Source organism: Triticum dicoccoides, chromosome 3B (genome assembly GCF_002162155.2).
Source record: "Triticum dicoccoides isolate Atlit2015 ecotype Zavitan chromosome 3B, WEW_v2.0, whole genome shotgun sequence".
NCBI classification, from domain to species: domain Eukaryota; kingdom Viridiplantae; phylum Streptophyta; class Magnoliopsida; order Poales; family Poaceae; genus Triticum; species Triticum dicoccoides.
The window spans coordinates 25,977,326-25,983,268 of NC_041385.1; positions in this window are offsets into that span (position 1 = coordinate 25,977,326).

Consider the following 5,943-nt stretch of genomic DNA (forward strand, 5'->3'; position numbering starts at 1 on the left):
AGAAAACGGGCTTGAGACTGTCCGAACTCCCGCAACCTCCCCATGTTTGTCTCTAGTTTGCGGGGGAAATCTTGTCTGAATCGTCCCGCGGACCGATATAGATCGTGTCCGAACAGTGTGGTCCAGACGGTTGCAGGAGGTTTACGATCCGCCTTGGAGATGCCCTAGTAGTGGTGAGGTGGTTTTTTTTTTATCAAAGAAGGGCTTGCCCCTTCCGATTTTCATTACTGAAAACCACACAGTTCTACAAAAGAGTTCAAAAGTAAACGAAAGAATCCAACCGGACTCAACAGGATCAGATAGCAACCCCCAACGACCAACAAGGGTCACCCACACCACATATTCCCAAGTCCATAACTGCCAGACCGAGTTTAAACTACCCCGAGAGCCATTATATCAACATTATATCAACGCAGAAGCAAAAGTAGCAAAAAAAAAAAGCCAAGGATCATTCTGCAGGAGCACCAAACATCAGGTTCACCCCCTGAGTATTTCTGTGTGGTGAGGTGGTTGTATACCATAACGGAGTTATTATTATTATTACTTTAATTGGTCATTTGCATCCATGCAACCGTGAGAAAAGACACCGTACAAGAGCAAGCAAGCCATCTGCCGTAGTACTAGTAGATGCATGGGATCGAATTCCTTCCATGATTTGGCCTGCATGCTTGCGAGCAATTGGTGCCGCATCGATCCGTCAAAGATTCCGCCAGCCAGCTTTATCGAGTCCCCCTCCACCGTACGCTTGCTCTCCGGAAATGATAGTGCGTGCGTGCGTGCGTGCGCGGGGCGAGGTGTCAGAGCACGACACAAGGCTGATTGTAATGGGTAGTATCATAAGTTAGTATCATGCATATGATACTAGTGTACGATACTACCTTCCTAATGCATAATATCATATGGCAGTATCATAGATGACTTTATTTATTGTCATGCATGACACATACTAGTGTAGCATTTATTATGATACGGTATCATGATATGATACTCAACCCTTTCTTACTTCATTTAATTCTATGCCACCTCATCAAAGTTGCCTAGTTGGCATGCATGATACTAGCTATGATACTCCCATTACAACCAGCCCAAGAGAGCAGAACACAGGGCAGGGCCCGAGTTTTGAGCCCATCATCGAGGTGTCCCGCTTGTCTGATTCCTCCGATCCTTTCTCAAAAAAAAAAAAAGTCTGATTCCTCCGATCCGCTCGATTCACGCAACATAATAACACGTAGCTGGACGTCGGCCCGTGGCGTCCGAAAAAATGTTTGTTGCGATGCGGCCAGTACACCTTACCCATGCATGAGCATGGGCATGATCGCTGTTGAGTAACGAAAAAGAGAACGGACTCACACGCACCGTGCTCCGCCAATTCGGCCAGAATCCGTGGTGGCCGGGACACACGTAGTACTAAGACAATGTCCACGTGTAACTTGTAGTACTGTGTATGTATGCTCATATGTTTCTTTGCGAATTTCTCTGCCACGGCTGGTCGCTGTGCATCTACGGGTGTCGGAACCACGCGCGTACAGTACGTAGTACTCCTAATGTTTATCAATGTACCAACCTCAAGTTAAAGCAACATTCTTTGAGAGAGAGAAAATAGTTGAAGCCAGCCACGTCAGTTTCTGTAGCGGGTTTTCGGGTGAGGTCCTGTACGACAAAACGGCAGATGAGGCACATAAAACAGAGGGCGCGCATAAATCGCCCCGCGAAATCAGTAGTGCCCATGTCTCGATTGTTAGTACTCCTACTTATCTTATGGCGCTGTCACTGACGACTGATGCAATGCAATGCAAAGCTTCGAGGAGTAAATTAGAGATAAAACAACAATGTGAAGTGAACACTGCCGATCGAGTTTTGTAGTGTCTCGAGGACGAACATGCCTCGTGGACATGGGCACCCTCTGGGGCCTGCCCATCACGGCATCTCCGTTTATTATCCTCTTGTGGAATAGTGTGGAATTTTCTGTCTGTCCCCCTCTATGACTGTAATCACGTCTAAACAAATGCGGTGGCCTTTTCGATGTCTTTTCTTTGCCGGCGGTTCTCGATGAGATACACGAAAGGAAAAAAGACACACGATGTTGCAGATTACATCAGAGAAGAAGAACGCGCTCGATCTGGTAGAAGCGTGATTTCTTTAGAAACTAGACAGTTTTCGTTCATTTAAGCTTAATTTAAATTATAATCATCATCATAAGATTACTCACATGGCAAATAACGAAACATGTAGCATATACTCACTTAGAGCAACTCTAACATACCCGCAAAAGTCGCAAACCCGCAAAATTCCAGCGAGTATACGGGCTCGGCCCAATTTTCTAATCAGAACAGAGCCCGTATACTCGCCTGACCCGTAAATTTTTTTACCGCGGCCTACAAACCGGGAGCTCCTATACGGCGCTGCAGGCGCCCGTTCGCGCTCCTGGCGCCTGCAGCGCCCCGCACTGGGCCGGCCCACGAACAAGCAGCAGCAGAAGCAAAAAATCCTAGGAAAAATGTTAATTGTGTTGGGGATTTGAACTCGCGCCGCTGCATCCTGCGCGCGTTTCGCTAGCCACTGCAGCCACCTCATAATACTTACCATTGGTACTGCATGTTATTTAAGTATAATTACGGCTGCGCTGGTCCAAAATTTAGAAGTTCCCAGATTAAAAAGAAGTTCATGAAATTGTTTCAAAAAGTAATGGTTCAGATATTAAAGAAAAGCTCACGAAAATTGAAAAAAGTTCACTAGTTCAAGAAAAAGTTCATAAATTTGAAAAGGTCCACTAATTTCAGAAAAGTTAACGAATTTTAAAAAGTTCATGAGTTTGAAAAAAGTTCATGGATCGAAAAAGGTCATGAAATTCAATATAGTTCAAGAAAATTGAAAAAAGTTTGTAAATTTTCATAAAAGTTCACGAGTTTGAAAAAAGTTCACGGATCGAAAAAGTTCACGAAATTCAATATAGTTCAAGAAAATTGAAAAGGTTCATCGATTTTCATAAAAGTTCACGATTTTTGAAAAAGTTCATTGATTTAGATAAAAAGTTTATCGGATTTTGAAAAGAGTTCATTGATTTCGATAAAAGTTCATCGAATTAGAAAATAGTTCATCGATAGTTTGAAAAAAGTTCACGGATCGAAAAAGTTCACGAAATTCAATATAGTTCAGGAAATTGAAAAAGTTCATCGATTTTCATAAAAGTTCACGAATTTTGAAAAAGTTCATTGATTTAGATAAAAAGTTTATCGGATTTTGAAAAGAGTTGATTGATTTCGATAAAAAATTCATCAAATTAGAAAATAGTTCATCAAATTCTAAAATAATTTCAATGATTTTGAAAAAAGTTCATCGAATTGAAAAAAAAAACGTAAAAGAAAGCTAACACAGAAAAACAGAAAAAGGTAAAAAGGAAAAGGGTAAAGGAAAGTGAAAGTTCATTTTAAACGAATAAGGTGGGTTGGTGTGCTGGTTGCGCCCGCGGTACTTCGTGCGTGATGTTCCCGGTTCGAATCACAGCAAGCACAGGTTTTTTTGCTGATTAAAACGGAGAAGAAAAAAAAGATATTGGGCCGGCCCATCGCGCGAGCGCTACAGGCGCCGGTTCGCAAGCGGGCGCATATGCGCCAAATAGGAAATCCCCTACAAACGGCCCCCCACCCCAAGCAGCATATCTACGAGTTCGCGGTGCATTTGCGGGTCGAAACCCTTTCCCCCGCCGTCGCGTCTCTCCGCAATTCCCCACTCCCCTCCTCACATTTCTCGCCGTCGGTGAGCCCCTTCCGCCTCCAGCCGCATGTGGAGCTCCGGTCGTGGTTCCGGGAGCAGATCCGATGGCGTCGGCGACCCCGAGCGCGAGCGGCGTGTCCGCTCGGACGGCGCGAGGAAGTGGACGAACAGGGGCCTCTCGCCGCCGCCGAGCTTCCGCGTCCGCGAGATGGAGGAATACGACCGTCGGCACAGGCGCACGCCCTCCTCCGCCACGGGCTCGTCCTCCGCCGCGAGATCTTCCCACTCCGTGAGCTCTTCCTCTTCCGGCGCGAGCCTTCTCCCCGTGAAGAGGGAGTGGTCGGAGGAGCCGGAGGAGATCGAGGTCGTCGCCGTCAAGCAGGAGCCCGAGGAGATCGTGCGCCGCGGCATCGTTGGGCCCGAGGACTTCATCGCCAATGTCGATGCGGTCGCGGCCGCCATTGCTGAACGCAGCTTGCGCGAGGAGGCGGAGCGCCGACGACACCACAAGGAGCTCGACGACCTCGTGTTCCAACAGGCAGTCGCGGCGAACCTTGCCGCCAAGGAGAAGGACGACGAGTGGCGGCGGATCTGCGACGAGCAGAAGGAGAAGTACATCGACCTCGGCAGCTCCGACGAGGAGGATTGAGCTCCTCCACCGCGTCATCCATGGCCACGAGCTCGCCGCCATGAGATCCCCACCCTCTCTAGTACCAGTAGTGAATGTAGTATATAGTATGAACTAGTGTTTGTAATGAATTAGTGTTTGATCATGTAGTATATATAGTACGTGATGAACTACTACGGTTGCAATTTCTCCCGCGAAACTTTTTTTCAAATTATGCAGTTTCATATGCGGTTTCTGTTCGGCTGCGCACATTCTCAACCCACAAACGAGATCTTCGTCAAACTGCAAACGCGTTTTGCGGGTTGGAATTTTGCGGGGTCTGCTAGAGTTGCTCTTACACATGCCAACGAAGAAAAGAACAATTCACACGAGTTCATTATTGGCCATGGTGATGAAGATGAGATAGTCGTACACCATAGAGAAAGTAGTCGAAGCAGACGGACATACGGTCATTGCGCCTTGTGTATGTTTGTCTGGCTGATGCTTTGTGAGTTTCGTCATGTAGTCTTAGGGTTTCATGCTTTGTGAGTTGTTCGCGTGTGGTGTGATTATATTCGTTTTCGGTTGATTTTTCTTAACTAAATGAGAAATTCTCTTCCGCTTCGGGAAAAGGAAAAGAAACTGCAAAGAAAAACATGACATACAGGGGAGAAGCTAAACGGCCGTAATGCAGTTTTATTCCCTTCAAGAGTGAGCTTCATGGGCGAATCAGAGTTCACAAATGGTTACTACAAGTTACAGAACCGACCCAAGCACGATGAACTACTCCACTTTTTAGGCTCTAAATTAGACACGCGACGAATCGAACGAAGAACGAGCATGCACACGGAAGCACAGGCAAATGTAGCGCAAATTTCCTATGCTTCGATACGCATGTTCCACGTCATGGTGAAGCTCTTCCCCAGCGGCAACGCCAGCACGCCCACCTCCATTGTCACGCCCCTCTTCTCGCCCTCCGCGGCGTCCTCTTCTCCTTGGTCCCGCACCTGAGCGGCGTCCGCGGCCACGAAGTAGGGGCTTGACATGGCGACGACGGTGGTGCTGTCCGCGCCGTCGACCTGGATGGCGAGGTCCTTGCCGGTGCCGTGCAGCCCCGGCATGGTGAAGTATATCTTCATTTGCTCCTTCTTTCCTTGGTGCTTCCTTTTGTCCCTCACATCCTTTTGAGTTATCATGCCATGCAAAGTTTTTTGCAAGGTGAAAGATGCGGCATCGCGCTTCTCGTAAATCTTCTAGTTGGTCTTGCCCCTTGGCCTCTTCACCGCATCTCCATCCCCAGCCACGGTCGTCGGCCCTCCTTTCTTCTTTAGAGCGGCATATTGATTTTTGAACTTGGGGTAATCTTTGATGAACGTCAAACAATGTGCGAGAGTGAATGGCTTGTTCTTATGCCGGACCTTGAAGGCTTCAAAGATTGGAATGCCTCATAATCAAAGAGAAGGCCGCACTTGTAATAGCGAAGGACACACGATGCAACAAACATGAACATGGGAAGAGGTCATACCAAATCGCTCACGCCTACTCATGGGACGGGCATCAACGCTCTCAAGCTCAGCACAAAACTTGTTGCATTCTTATTGAATGGATCACCGTCTCTTTTG